General features: G+C 40.1%; 1 pseudogene; it reads right to left on the bottom strand.

Annotated features, from left to right (window-relative positions):
* Nucleotides 1-16,658, bottom strand: part of LOC105505808 — a 192,009-nt pseudogene that overhangs the window by 169,953 nt on the left and 5,398 nt on the right.

The raw sequence follows: 16,658 nt of genomic DNA on the forward strand, positions 1-16,658 counted from the left end.
AGGAGATATACCTAATGTAAATGACGAGTTAATGGGTGCAGCACACCAACATGGCACATGTATACATATGTAACAAACCTCCACATTGTGCACCTGTACCCTAGAACTTAAAGTATGATAAATACATTCATTTAAAAAAAGGAAAAAAAAAGAAAACATGAGTATGGCGAGAAGTGTCAGAAAATAATCATTTCCAAAAACTAATCCCAAGAAAAACGGACTTCTTGTTTTTATCTTCCCTTGCTTGGTGAAAGAGCTGCAGTTTAAATTATTTTAAAAATAGCAGGTGTGATGAATACTCCTACTGACTGTTAATCTTTGAAGAGATGCAGGTGCTGGCCACTGGTGGAATTAAAAATATGCTCAGAATTGTTTTGAAATCTGTATTTGTAAAACAAATGGTGGCAGGGAGTTGGGTTTCTGATCAAAGCAGCTCTTTTGTGTTATAAGTTGCACGTATATTAAATATTTGTTTACAGTCTTTGTTTTTTATGCATTCAAGTTTAAGTAAAACCAATACAAAAGAAATAGATGAATGAACATATGACTTTAAGATTAAAGTTAGTATTAAAATGTAAATAAAATGTGGAAAGTGTTCTAAAAAGAATAACGACAAGCTGGGAGACCTCTTAACATCCTTTGAAACCTTCAAATGCCCTAGACACTAATCGTGGGAACTCACCCAACATCATGTTAACTATATTAACCATACTCCCAGTCAGTGATAATAACTTCACTTCTGCTGAAAAGTAAGTGAGTTTCCAACAAATTTGCAATAAAAAATTCATTGATTTTGTTTTTCCCTTTTTATATTTTTGAACCAATATTTTATTTATTTATTTAAGATCTGAAACATTTTCTATAGCCTGTGAGAAGCCCCTAGGGTTTGGGCATTGCATCTATGGTGTCTAAGGAATAAAACAGCCCAGTTATGAAGGTTTCTGGATCATGGCTTCCTCATCTGTGAAGGGAGTGTTTCTCAAACTGAAATATAAAGCAGCTGTTAGCATGTAGACTCTCTACCGTGGGCTCTTGATGAGGGGTCAGTGGAGGTGGGAATGAGTTGAGTTGGCATTACAGCTTCTGAAGAAGTGTAAGGTAGAGAATTTGACTTTGGTGAAGTTAGTGTCTCTAGGACTCTAGTATAGCCAATGTTTTCCTGAAAAAAATTCTGGGAGGTCAACTCACACCCCTTGATGAGTCTCCTTAGGTGAGACCCTAAAATTCTCTGTGGCCACACTATCTGATATGCTAGCCACTAGCCACATGTGGCTAGTTAAATTTAATTAAAATTAAATAAAATAAAAAATTCAGCTCCTCAGTTAGACTACCTAGGCAGATTTCACATGGTGATAAGCCACACCAACCAGTGTCTACAATATTAAAGAATGCAGATACAGATCATTCCCAACACTGCAGAAAGTTCTATTGGACAACACCGTTCTACAGTCTTGGTGTCTGGTTTTCTTTCAGAGGAAACCACTTGCTCTTTTAACAGATAAATAATTTTTTTAAAAAGCAATTTCAGGCCGGGCGCGGTGGCTCAAGCCTGTAATCCCAGCACTTTGGGAGGCTGAAACGGGCGGATCACGAGGTCAGCAGATCGAGACCATCCTGGCTAACATGGTGAAACCCTGTCTCTACTAAAAAATACAAAAAACTAGCCAGGCGAGGTGGCGGGCGCCTGTAGTCCCAGCTACTTGGGAGGCTGAGGCAGGAGAATGGCTTAAACCCGGGAGGCGGAGCTTGCAGTGAGCTGAGATCCGGCCACTGCACTCCAGCCTGGGCGACAGAGCGAGACTCCGTCTCAAAAAAAAAAGAAAAAAAAAGAAAAAAAAAAAAAGCAATTTCATTGAGGTATAATTTATACAACCTAAAATTCACCCATTCTAGGTGCATGAGTCAATTTTTAGTAAATTTAGTAGGAATCTTCTTCTGAACCACAGAACACAGAAAATGATTGTGGTGACTGTTTTCCCAATTCTCCCAAAATTAAGAAAAAAAATTGTGATAGCTAACACAATCCTAGATCCTAAGGAAATAAGTTAATATTAATATATTACATACTATGAATGGTTGTCTTAGTGAATTGGGACTTAATTTCTCCTGGACTCTTAGGTGAGAAAGACAAAACACAATTTGGCAGCATTTAAACTTACATCAAATAGAGATGAGAGTAAGTACAGCTGAATTTTCCTAAGTGATAGCTGTGGTGCAATTGCACTGTATAACCAAAATTTGGTAACTGTTGTGGTCATGTTGCAATATAGCATAGCATTTCCTTTTCTTTCTTCATAAACAGAAGTATCTTTATAAAAAATGAGACTTTAAATCCATTCAAACATGGTTAATGTAAAACTACTTTGAAACATTTAATTCATGTAATAGTATTTGGTGTAATAGTACACTACTGTATGTACATACTGTAATAGTACAGTATACTATCACTTAATATAGTATGTAACAGTATCCCACATTATACCATTATGGCAATATCAGTATTGCATTCTTTAAAATTCAGGTGTTTTCTTTGTCATCTTTTCTAATTTTGTGCCTTCCAAATGCCTGATTTCTGCTTATTTATTATATATTCCTTTATTTTTTCATCTGGGTTTTACATTTTTTTTAATCAATCTATTCTGAGTTGATTTCGTTAACTTTTTTCATAGTTTTAATCAAAACTGTATTTTCTACTGGTGTGTCATTAGTATAAAGAAATACCCTTGGGGTTGGGTGTGGTGGCTCACACTTGTAATCCAGCAATTTTGGGAGGCCAAGGCAGGTGGATCTTGAACCAGGAGTTCAAGACTAGCCTGGGCCGCGTATCAAGAATCCATCTCTACAAAATTTTTTGAAAAAATTAGCCAAGCATGGTGGTGTATGCCTGTACTCCCAGCTACTTGGCAGGCTGAGGTGGGAGGATCGCTTGAGCCCAGGAATTTGAAGTGGCAGTGAGCTATGATTGCACCGCTGCCCTCCAGCCTGGGCAACAGAGTGAGATCCTGTCACTAAAAATTAAAAAGTAAAAAAAAAACAAACAAAAATGGCATTGAATTTTGTGACTCTGTTAAACCGTCTGATATTTTTCTGAATTCCTTAATACTTTTGTGGTTTGTTGTTTATTTCTAGTTTTTAGACATAGCTGCATTAACTTGCTAAAACAGAATTTATAACAAAATTTTATTCATTGTATTTACATATCATTGTTTCCTTTTAAAGTACATTATGCTAGTATTTACATTTGGCTTTTACTGTTAACGCATTTATGCTCTATTAAGGCAGTAATCCTTATTTATTTTGCTGTATTTGTTTTGCTTATTTTTGGTGATTAATTTTATTAAATATTTTATTCTAATATACTAATGATACATTCTTGGAGTAAATTCTGCTTTTTCCATATTGGACAATTTTTTAACCTATTACGTTTCGTTTGCTAAAATTTTGCTTAAGGTTTTGCACCTTTGTTTCATTAATGATTGTCTAGCCCTGACAAGCTTGAGGCTCAACAGATTTACTTTAGAAACATTGTTCCCTAAGGAAACATAACACCTTAAAAATATTTTTGGAGAGCAATTTAAGCAGCATAAAGCATTATTTATTCTTTCAAAGCTTAGAAAAATTCTCCAGTTACTGCATCAGGGTCATAATATCTAACTTTTCCTATCTATGTTTCAGGAATTGATCATGTTTTTTAATTGCATATGTTTTATTACCTATTTGTAAGAAATCATATGAACATGATTGCTCAATTAGCTATACACTTATAGCTAAGAACAATGCTCTTTAACACCTAATAAAATCTATGCTGTTTTAATTGTCTTTTCCCTGATTTCACTAACTTGTAATTTCTTTTTCATTGGGTCAATAGTTTATCAATTTTGTCCATTTTGTCAATATGCAAACTATTGTTTTGTTGGTTTATTCCTATTGTTCCTCCTTTATATTTAAAATGTCTATTGTATTTTTATATATTCCTACTTTGTTTTGGTTCATTACATTGTTCCATTTTAGAATTCTTTAATACAGAATTAATGAATGATGTTCTTATTCTCACTTTCTTATTAATGTATATCTAAGAGATAAATTTCCTTTTTAGTACATTTTTGCTAGCATCTCAGGCTATTTAAATTTGTTGTTACTATAGCTTTACACAAATTAATATGAAATTTTTAATGTTTATCTGTGTGATTTGTTTCTGTGCAATTCCATTTTTCCTATTTAAGTATAATTATCTTGTTATGTTGTCCTATGAGAATACGGTTTTGTAGGTTTCATGCTATTGTTTCCTGCATTAATTCAAGTGCATTTTTTCTCTCCCAGTATATGATTAATTTTTATAAGTAGAAATAATCTTTACAATCCCTTGCCCTATGATTCCATAGTTTCCATATGTCTATTTTTCTACTTTATTTCTAATATTTATCTGCTATAGTTTCTCTCTCATTTGAGCACAGATTCTGCCGTTATAGCTTTAGTACTGAGAGCTGCAATTACAATTCTGTGAGTTTCTTTTTATACTTGGCCAGCTTCTCCCAGACATGTCTTGAACAAGGACTGGCTTCAAGGGTGACCCATGTGGTCGCACAGGGTCCTGCTCTCAGAACTCGGTTTAATGCTCTATTGTTACCTTCTTGAAATTCTCAGTAATTTCTGAACAAAAGGCCCTGAATTTTCATTTTGCAAAGGGCTCCTGCAAACTACGTAGCTGGTCCTGCTCATTCCTTACGTTCTGTGACTATGCTGAACTCATTTTTATCACAGGCTGACTGGGGAGGATTTGTTGGGTTTTCTGGATAAGTCATTCTATCATCTAAAACGCAATCTTCTTCTAGCCAGGCAGCTTTGAGAAAGTCCCCTGGTGAGCTCTTCCCATTTCCTCATCCCCAGGGTGAAATCGCTGCTAAAAGTTCTCTTCTTGTGTCTCCTTCGCTTCATGTCAATTGTTCCTTTACTACAGTAGTCCTCCCTTACCTGAAGTTTCGCTTTTCTCAGTTTCAGTTATCCATGGTCAACTGCAATCCAAAAATATTAAACTGAAAGTTTCAGAAATAAACAATTCATACGTTTTAAATTGCACAACATTCTGAGTAGCTTGATTAAATCTCTCAACATCCCCCTCCATCCATCCCACGGGAGACATGAATCATCCCTTTGTCAAGCATATTCACACTGTATATGCTACCTTCCCATTAGTCACTTAGTAGCCTTCTCAGTTATAAGATTGAAAAAAATTGTGTTATATATAGGGTTCAGTACTATCTGCAGCACAGGCATGCACTGGGGACTTGGAACATATCCCCTGCAAATAAGGGAATACTACTGTTCTTCCAAGGGAGCTTAAGGTCAGGTGCTAAACTGATGAGACTCACCTCAGGCTCCACTAGGGCTTTTGCCTGGACCAGCAGCAGCGGGAGCAAAAGTCAACTCTGCCCCAACCTCTCTCCCATAGCCAAGAATCCTCATCCCCCTCAGTCTCGTAACACAGAGGACTGGGTTTGCTCCTGTGCACTGCATTTAAGGCTTGCGACCTTTTCTCCCATACTCCTCTCTGCCTTAGCTTGTCTTCACTGTGGTTAGATCTTGGGCAAGTCACTTCACCTTTCTGTGCCTCCTTAGCCTTCCCATCTGTAAAATGGAGAAAATAAAATTAGCTGTTTATCCGAGTTTCTGTCAGGGCTAAGTGAGGTGAAGCATGAGAAGCTCTTGAAATAGTGCCTGGTGCATATTGAATGTTCACTGATTCTTCCCTGTGATACATGGTTAACCCTCAAGGCTACCCCAAGATGGCAGTACTATTTGAACACCGATGTGTTTTTTTGTCTTTTTGTACAGGGACCTCAGGAAGGGAAACAGAAAGGAAGGGATTTGTGGAGTACAATTCTCCAAGCCCAGGTGCCCCGAGCAAGGGAATAGCTGACCAGGATGACTGAACTGGGTCTCAATCTGCTGAAGATAATAGAGATGTAGAGGTGTTCTCATAGCTACCATTCCTTTTGGACTGGACTTTCCAGGAGGGTGTCCTGGCATTTTTTTCTCCTCAGTATTCCACAGTGGTAAAGTTAATGGACTTCGGAGCCAAACTTGGCCCTGAGCAAGTGATATAACTTTGATTATGCCTCAGTGCCTCATCTGTACAATGGGAATAAACCTGCTCCTCTTTCTCATCTCAGCATGGCATTCCTCCTTCCCTCTTGCTCACTGAGGGAGACAATCTGGCTCAGAAGAAGGTGAGCTTGCTTTGTTACCACTGATAGACTAGATACGCTTTGCTTCACTTTTCTATCTTCAAACTTCTCTTTTTTAGTATAGCTGCTGCTGAAGGCTTACATTACACTCATAGGAATCTCACCTCCAAATCCTGGAAACACAATTTTGATGAAATAAGTCTGTGAAACCTAAATCTCAAAGCAGGCCCACCCCAGAGTCTCTGTGTACTCCCTCTGAACGGCCTGTGTTCAGGGATGTGAGGCTACCTCTCTGATACCCTGCTTAGCTCATGATGCCTGCATGTCCCATCCTGAGGGCTGGATTACTATAAATTGACTCACACAGGGAAACAAAATAAGTTTTTGTTATTTCATCTCTGCCCCGTATTCCATGCATGCCAGAAACAAGTAGGGCTCCCAAGCCAGCCACACAAGGAAAGTCCTAATTCTCCTGACACTTTCTTTCATTTTGATGCTTATGAATAATCTTATTTCCAGCCCATGAGCCCTATTACTTGCCCACCTTTCTGGATTCGGAAATGGTTTTCCTCATTACAGTCTCCGGTTGTTGAGCTACCCCAGCTCTTTGTTGATGAGATTATGATTTAGGTTTTGTATTCTTGATGTTTTATGTTTCATTGTCTTCAGAATTATCAGCTTGTATTTAAAACTAAGACGTTTTTATAATATGCTGTGTGCTGAGGCGTAAGTGGGTATACAAACAATCCCCCAAGCCAACATAATACATAGGAATCAGTTGCCAATAGCACTGCAAAGAGAATGTAGTTGGTATGTACTAACAAATATCCATATTCTGTGATTGAACAGACATTTTATTATATTCGAAATGGAAATAAGGGGGTCACTGGCTGGGGCTCTGGAAAGTGGGTGCATGGACCTTTTTATCATGAAATATTTATTGCACCCCAAACTCTCCTTTAATGGGACCAGGGAGAAGGGAATTACAATAAATATAGATGAGGCTGATACTTCCTATGTGTGCCAGAGATATCTTGTGGGTCTGTCTAATTGACCTTTGGGGAAATTATTTGTGAGCTCCAGTTGCTGTCTTTCCAATCAGCATTCACACTGTCCGTTAAGGTTTGCAAATGTTGGTCTGCATCCACCCTGGCAGGCAGATCAGGCGGCAGGTCAGGAGACAGGTCACCATTTTTATGCCTGTGTGGCCAAGGAGGAAAATGAAATCGCAAAGGTTTGTCTTATACCTAGCAATGACCAACTGGCAAGGGTTCTGATTCATACTCTCAGCTAGAGTATCTCGGGTCTGGGGGTTAAGTCACATAGCCAGGCTGCTTCCTAACACCCAAAATTAGACAGAAGGTTTGAATTTCTCTACAAGTAAGAGTGAGAAGAGTAGACTGTTGGAATGAAATGTTTACTCACCACTGCAGAGAAGACAGCTTATGAAAGACTTAAGATTTAAGCTGAGTGTTTAAAAGGAAAAGAGAGACAGAACAGAGATAGTTGAGATCATTTTTATGGCTGAAATGTCACTGTAGATTAACAAGGTCTTCTTAGAGGAACAGATGAATAAAATAACATACAGATGGTTCAGTGTACAAAGTGTTTGTGAAAGCAATAATGCTGAGTTGCTGAGTTTGACAATGGAGAATACGATGATAAAAAAAAAAAAAAACCAAAATACTATTTTGGATACAACATAGAGTTAAAACCCCAGGTACCCATCATCAGAATTGGAGATTGAGGGTGATTTAAAATTTCTCCATGTACTCTAATAGCATTAATATTGTACTCTACCAGACATTTTACTTGCCTCTAACTATTACAAACACAGCAAGTGTACAGCATCAAAGAAGTTACCATGTTAGGAAGAGGGTCATTCTATAATTCTTCAAGTGGAAAATTACCCCAAGTAGAGAACATCCTGAGATGTTTGGCTCAATGATAAAAATAAACTAGTGAACCTAATTTAAAAGGTAGAAAATTAGACCAGCTAGATGAAACATGTGAACTCAAACTGCAGGAATATATGATTACAAAGGTATTCCATTTCAAAACAGTAAATAGGCAATTGAACACCCCCGTGAGAAACACGTGTTTGGAAGAGGGCTGAAACGTTTCATTACACCACACCACATAGTAATTCCACGAAAATGAAGAGTAAGAAAACTGAAAAAAAATTCTAACATCTAATTTGACTTCAAAAAGTTTTTAAAAATCTGTGATTAAACACCCAGAATCAGCAGGTCAAAAGGAACCATTCATTATGACCTTTGCCTTCAGGCTGGAACTTTTTATACCATCCCTGTAGATAATTGTCTACCTTCTTAAGGTTCTTGTGAAAAGGAAATTCCAAAGCCTTGTTGGTAATGCATATCAGTGCCTGATGTCAGAGCAGGGACAATTTCCTTTATGTGGCGCCCAAAATCCCTGTGGCTACAGCTTATCCACTTCCTCTAGTTCTTGTCCTTGTCCCAGTTTAATAGGGTTCAAGATCCTCTATTTACAGGATCACATGATTTTAAAAGAACATTTAAAGCCTCTTCTTCTTCATCTTGTCTTAACTAAGGTTTAATAGTGCAAGAAACATTTGCATAGGGACTAGTGAGTAGAAGAGGAACTTGGATATGTCTTCGCTTGGGCTACCCAGCTTCCCTGGAATGACCTTCTGACTCCTGTCCAGCAAGCCATCTCCATCACTTTCTCCAAGGCCTAGGTTCTCTCAAGTCTCATTGCCCTCCCAACCCTTCTCTTAGGTATTTCTCTGTCTCAGGGCAGACATTGAGCCAGATTATAAAATCGCAAAATGTGGCTCACAACCTCTCCTCACTTACCCAAGCTCCCCTCTAAGGTTTTTTGGAATAAGGGTTCGGAGGTAGCCCCCCTGAACCTTGTCCTGCCACCTTCTGGGTAACAAGATTAACCTGTCTTTTCTCTCTCATGTGAGTGCCATATGTTTCTGCCAAAAAGAACAGGGTGACATTTAGCTCATTTTTTGCTAATGAGCGTAAGTGGGAGCTGTCTAGGGAAGCTTCCTTTTGCCAGGTAATTTGTACATTTTAACAGCAACCTTCTGGAGATTGTATCCTCTCTTGTGTTGTGTATTGTTGATGGTTAGAATTTCCAACTAATTAAGAAAGGAGTCGGGCAGTATGCCAAGCTGAAGGGGTGATGTTTCTGGTCTGGTAAGGCTTTGTTAATCTTACCTCTCAGAGATAGGTCACAGTTTTTACTAACTCATAGCAGGGCCAGGACTGTTCCCTCTATTATTTTTAACTACTTTAAAAACTAGAACTGTAATGCATACATAATGAAAAATAAGCCTCCCTTCTCCTACCCCAAACTCCCCGTCACCTTCCCCCCACAGCATCAAATACAGTCCTTTTCACACAATACATATATAATTCATAAATACTAGCAACATGATATACTTACTTGTATTAGTTAACAAGGAAAAATAGGAAGAAAAGTTGGAAGGGACAGAATAAAACATATTCAGCTGAACCAAGGAAAGAGGCCTTATGAAATAAAAAAGGGTTTTATAAGCACACGAAGGGCAAAGATGGATTTTAAAACAGGCTTATTAATTAAAATCAACAAATGTATGGAGGATATATGATATGTCAGGTCCTAGGCTGGTGTAGAGAGTTTGAGGATTAATCCTATGTAGTGTCAAACTCTGATGAGCTCATTTAGTATGGAGAAAAGATTTGTAAGTTATACTCTGTTGATCTCAAGCTCATGTGGGGAAAAAGACTCATACATAAATAATTGCAATATGTTATAATGAGGGCCATTGTTGAGGTATGTACTAAGTGCTTTAAGAGCCTAGAGGAGCAATTAATTTTCTGGAGTCAGAAACATCTTATCAAAGGGGGAAGCATTTGTGTTTTTTTGAAGGATGCCTCTGAGTTCTTCCGATGGAGAGAGGGAAACAGGAATTCTAAACCTAGCAAACACCATAAGCAAACACACTGAGGTTGAGACTGCATGGCCTTTTCAGAGAAGTAGATCGACATGACTAACATGTATGGAGCATATCTAGGTAGAAGACCATGCTAGAAAGGAAGATTGGGCCAGGTTATGATGGAACTTGTGCATCTCCTAAAGGGAATCAAGTTTGTTTTAAAGTGAACTGTTGGAGACTTTGGGGTTGAGTAGTGATCCTCCAGGACAATGCTGATGGTGGTTTGAGAAATAGATTGAAGCTGGGAGGGAGTAGAGGCAGGCAGGGTTGGGAGGTTATTTCAGAAATTCAATAGACAATAGTGCAATGAGACAGTAAAGCAGGCCATTCTGGTGGGAATGGGTTTGAAAGATACTTCTCAGTTGATTTACAATGCCTCGATGGTTAAGTGGAATAAGAGGCCCTGGGAGTGGAAGACGATGCTGAGTTCTTCATTCAGTCTACAGCATGGATAGCATATCAGGAAAACAGATGTTTAAAGGGCAGATTCAACAACTTAAAATGAAGGTATGTTGAGTTTAAGATTCCTGGGGCACAGTCAGGCCAAGAATCTCATCAGGGAAAGAGAGAGTTTCACCAATAAAAGGAGAGTTAGCAATACTAAATGTTCCGTAAATGCCAAGACAGGTAATGACTAAAAAGTAGCCATTGAGTTTGTTGATTAGGATTTTAACCATGATCTTTGGGAGGACAGTTTCCGTAGAAGGGGATGGAAGCCAGTTACAATAGGCTGGTAACAAAAAGAATAGTGAACATCAGAGAGAAAAGCATTTTTTTTTTTTTTTGACAGAAATTTCAGTGTGAGGAGCAAGGAGAGTGAGAAGGTGTAGCTTGAGAAGGAAAGACAGTTGAGGAAAAATTTTTACGAAGGGATGTCTAGAATGTATTTATATGTGGAAGGAAGCAAAAAGCATAGAGAAGGGACCAAGAGAGGTGACAAAGCAAGGCAGAAGAGCTGGAAGAACTGCCTCGGTGCTTCAAGGTTTACAAAGGAAAGAGAAGCTCCCTGAGGGGTTGGTCTACTCTGCTTACCACTTGCCTCTTTAACTCAGAGAGTTACTTTCCCCTGGAATCTCACACTGCTGCAGCCATCACACTGGCTGTGGGGGTGGGAGAACGAGTTCCTCTGTCTTTCAGAGGCCGTCACTTTATCCATGATGGTACATGATGGTACCGCTGAGAGGAGCTATTAATACCTAACCCCCCTTTATTAACAACTTGGGGGAATTAGACCATAAGAGCACATTTAAACACAAAGTCCCTATCCTCAAAGCCCACAGGCTCAGCTTCATGGGGTTTCCGATGAAGGCAACTTCTTCCCCTCCTGGCTCCTGGAGGTCCTAGTCTTCTCCTCAGTCCCTTGGAGCACCCATGAAGACTCGAGGCACCAGACCCGAGAGAAAGTGGTCTAAGGCTGTCTTCCAAATCCCTGACTCCTTCCTGCCCTTGTATGATTGAAGCTGGGATTGGCCACTCACTCAGGGTAGACCCCATTCCAGCTTCTGCCCACTAGAGGGTAACAAAACCCCTTGTTCCCAAAAGATCAATCACATCAGAGCAGAAGAGTCCAATAATCATAGAAAACATACATAGATGGTTTCTGATTTAGGGTTAACCTTAGACAGCAGGGGTGGTGGGTGAAGTAAGGATAAGTGGAATGGAAAAAAGTTAAAGCAGTTTATTTTTTGCTGCATTTTGTGAAGTGGAATCCTAGGACAACTGATGAGATTGAGAGCCAGTGGGTTAGTTGGAATTTGAAGAGTAACAGTTTGGAGAATAAAGATTTATGCCAATTAGCAAAGGGTAAAATATTGTTCAATATACCAGAGGCTCTGCTGAAGACAGAAATCATACAGATGTAACACAGCCTAGCTATATGATTTTTTTTCCAAAGCAGAGTGGCAGCTGGGGGCATGCATGGAGAAAGCCATAGTTAGATTTATTCAAAGCTGTATATTGTCAAGGTGGGCACAGCAGAAGGACAAGAATGTGAGGGATCTATGATGCTAGTGAGAATGTGGTTTAATTGAAGGTCTTGGTCATGAGGCCCAGGCTAGGTCGGGGGAAAAAGTATAAAAAGGGGTGCTGATAGACTAAGGGATTGGGAAGGTGTGGAGAAAGTACAGGTCTTGCTAAGACTGACAGGTGGGTTTGAGGGAAGCAAGAGAATGGGACTGATGAAAGGGCAGAGTTTCTGGCTAGACAGTAAATCCCTGAATTTCAGATTTCAGAGATGAAATATTCCTGGGGTTGGGATTTGGGAGTGGGTAGATGAAGGGAAGTAGTTTGGGAGCAACACATCACATATTGGGATGTGTAAAATGATGTGGTCATCAGATATTCTGACTTCTTAAAACTCATGAAAATAAAACTGTCAATAAAGAACAGATTGACAAGACCCAAACAAATGCAGAATTTGGAAGGCATTTGCTAAGCTTTGCTTATCATGCCATTTGGAGGTGGGACAGGAAAAAAAACAGGTCTCTCTATAGACTTTATAAAGAACAATACGTGAAGACCTCAATTTGTGGATGTCCTTCCCTTAAGAGAATGAACTAACTAACTAAATAACACGTTTTATGTTCCAGATATCTGGCTTCTCTAGAAAAATAAGATGGTCTTGGCAGCACTTAGCCAAGATTCCCTCAAGGTAGCAATAAGATTCCTCACCAGAGTACCTGAATCTAACATTCCATGTTGCCATACTACACCTGGCTGGGTGTCAGTTGCTATTTATCAGTACATTCACACATCTTTTTTAGAGTTAAGAGGAAAGTGAAATATTTCTTGTATCAAGGCCCTATCAAAATTAGAAAGCCAGAAGTGAATCAGGAAGAGTATTACTCTGATACGCAAAGTATATCGTTGTTGAAAAAACATGAATTATGATGCTATTATGAAACAAATCCCTCCAACTTCATTTATTACATTACCTACCTGGCCCCCATACACATTTGAGTTTGCAATGACTTCTGTAATAAAATAATGGTAGACATACAATCAAATACATGAGAGAGAATTTATAAAACCAGTGTAATAAGTACCAGTTATTTTTGAGGGACTCATTCATATAGTCTCTCATATTGTATCCTTTTGCTGATAGAATGATCTTTCCAAATTCCCATTGATTAACAGATTCCCTCAAAAGGCTACCAATAGCCACTGAAAAAACTTAATGAACTCGCAAAGTAGTTTCTCAGTGGCTGAAAAGCATAGCTGTAATTCCCTGAGTGCCTAACTTCTTGGCAGCCATATACACTTGTGGAAGATGGATCCAAGGAAAATGGGTGAAGGATCTTTAGTGTCAGAAGAGAGGAAAATATGGAAATGAAAACTTTTGGCAGTCCTAACTTGCCACATTACTGCTCAGGAAAAAAGGCAATCAATCGCTACATATTTCTTGTTGTTGAGGATCATGATAAAATAAATATAATTTAAGCTGTAGGAGCATAATAGATTAAAATCAGCCCCTTGGATTGACTCAGGAAGCAAATGAGTAGACAGTGTGGACTAGTACATTGATATAATCTGCTATTTCCTTAAAGCATTTTGGTCATCTACTTTCTGCTCTAGTTAGCATTTATGTTAAGCATATGAACAGCAGTTGAATATGAAGGCTCAGAGGTTGAACTGCATCTTTGGAGAAACAGAGGAAATAACATGTGATTGAGGTTTGGGAAATGAAAATTGTCATAATACATTAAGGAAGAAAATAATCTGAAAGCCAAGTACTCACTGAATCAGAAAAAAAGTTGGAGAGTCCTAATACTGGAGCCTGTGAACTGGAAACTAGATATGAATTCATAACCTACAAGGGTATAAATGATGGCAAGAAGTCAGTAAGCTGAGTCAGTGTTATTTTGAGAGACTGAAGGAAGGTTCTTATGGAACAGGGAGTCTGAATAGTTCAAGTTCTGGGCACTAAATTGATGATGCAAATAGAAGACAGTTTGGTGAAGAGTGATAATGATTAAAATCTGAGATGGATTGAAATACGAAGAAAATTTAAAAGCGACAAAGCCATGTACTGTTGGCATGATACAATGATATTTTAAAGGTATCTCCTTTAAATATTATGAGCAGGTTGCTCACCAGAATCCAACCATTAGCAAATAGATAAAATAAATTGGCATAAGCATCATGGAGCTATTTAGAATGGGCATTTTATTAATGTCTTGCCTATCTTTTATTGTCCTGCTCTGAAATGTCTGAGGGAACAATTAGACAATATTTGCTGAGGAGTGACTATTATATTTTGGCTCTTTTTCTAACTCCAACTTCTATGAATTTCACAATGCCATGAAAACACTTCAGCAAGAATTTTGGCAAAATATTTACAATTTCTTCAATAATATTGCTTGTGTAATATGAGGAATGGACGGCAACCACTTAGTGACTGCAGAGAGACAAGTAGGAATGAGGAAAAACAATTACTTACTACACTACTTGTGATGAAAAATCTGAGATTAGCTTATTAAAAAGCCTGTTGTGAGCCAAGCATTGCACATGTCAGAAGAACATGCTGCTTCCCTTCACCATGTCTGAGATATGGTACCTACAGTTGGGCTGTTTGTGGGATAAAGAAGTGCTGCTATAACATCAGCAGGCGTGTGACCAATGGCTTGTGGGAGACAAGTACTTATGGGGATAAAAAGGAACCTGGCACAGGCCTTGGGCCTCTGGCATCATTAGTTACAGGTCTGCCAAGATGCTTTGGGAAACATTTTAATTTAAATGCCAAGTCTATTTCAACGAAGCTGCCTGGTTTGACCTGTTAGGAGTCCAGAGTGAGATGGATAGGTGCTCATTTTGGAAGGCACTGGTGAATCAGCTGGTGCTTCTATAAAAAAGCATCCTGGGGGTGAAACCTCAGTAAGTCCCTACTCAGCCCAGGAAACTCACAGTGAGAGCCACGGGATCTATGGCTGTCACAGCATTTTATTAGTGACTCGTAAATGCAGGAAAGATTAGATACTAACACAAAAAAAGGCAGAGACACCTCTGGGTGTTTATTAAAAATATCAAAATTAGGGAACCTGAAGAATAAAGACGCCAGCATTCTTTTTTTCCCTCCCCCGAAGCATATTCACAGGCTACTATGACTATAAATTTAATAAAGCAGAGTTAAGAGCCTGATTTGAATTATTTCAATATTTTTTCCTCCAAAACTATCACAAGACAGGAAAAAAAAAATTTTGAAACACAACTAGAAAAAAAAAAGAAAAGAGATGAGACTGAATAAAACACTAAAGCATTGTCCTTCGATGTAAAACTATTTCTGTTAGTGTGTAGGCCCAGGTTGGAAAGAGATGTACAAAAGCTCGTCTGATGGGTTACAAAAACACGAATCCAGAGGATCTGAAGAATTAAAACGCCCCCAAGAATAATATGAAAGTATTTTATGTCGCTTCAGGGGCAAGGGCGAGTATGTATACGTACGTAAAGCCCATTTCGTCAAAGGCCAGTCTGTTACAACACCACGCTAATGAAAGTCAGGTCTTTCAGTTCACCCCACTGCGCATTATCAGTTTCTCCTTCGCGCCCTGCGGGGACTGCATTCCTAGAAAAGACAGCACACGAGTTGGGGAAGGGCTGGGGTGCTAGAGAGGGTAGGAGGCTGGAGCCCACGGAACCTGGGATGGAAAGGTGGGTGGGCCCAGGCCTGGGGCGTGGGGTGGCGTGGGGGTGGTGGTGGAAGGGCTGGGGTCTCACGCTTCGGAGTTTTGGGTCTTGTCTGGCTCCAGGGAGGGAGATCCAGGGGAGATATTTGCGAGCGGAAGCCACACGACCAGTGTGGACTTTCAGGCCAGTCACTCCGCCTTAAGTGGGTGCAGGAGAACCAGAGGAGGGGCTGACTGTAACGCTGCAAGTGGGATCCTGTCCCAAAAGATGAGCCTGACCTAGGCTGGGCCCGGCAGGCAGGCAGGGCCAGCCGGCATCCCTGGTAGGGGAATCGGGAAGGTCTCAGTGATAAATTTCTGTGTGGAGACTCAGAGGGCACGAAATAGGCTCTGCTGATGTCCTCTGCCCCTCACAGCCTGCCAGCCACCCTAGCCTTCACCCCTGCCTCAGCATCCTTCCAGCTAGTTGAATCAATCAGGAGCCCAAGGGAACGGAATTGGTCTCAGTGTATGAAATGGGTCTGACCCACTGGGGAAGTCAGAGAGGAGCGTCCCGAGCTGGGTGGGAAGGAACGAGTTCAGTGCGCGGGGCTGGGGGAGGAATGAGGCGCAGCGGCCGAGATCCTGAGCCTCAGGACCCTGGTTCCGGGCTCTGAGGCCTGCGCGGTAGTTGCCCCTCGGGGTTCCGGGCGGGTGACTGACAGTTGCAGCAGCTCGGGGGAGGCGAAGTATAGGTAAGGAATTGAGTCTCCAGTCTGACCCGGCCTCGGTGACAGCAGCCGCGACGGCGGCAATCTCGAGCGGGAGCTGGGCGGCTCGCGGTGGGTCAGGGGGCGACCGAGGAGGGACCACGCGGCCTGTAGGGGGCAGCGCCGAGCTCAG

The sequence above is a fragment of the Colobus angolensis genome, unplaced genomic scaffold, assembly GCF_000951035.1.
Source record: "Colobus angolensis palliatus isolate OR3802 unplaced genomic scaffold, Cang.pa_1.0 Scaffold129, whole genome shotgun sequence".
NCBI classification, from domain to species: Eukaryota; Metazoa; Chordata; class Mammalia; order Primates; family Cercopithecidae; genus Colobus; species Colobus angolensis.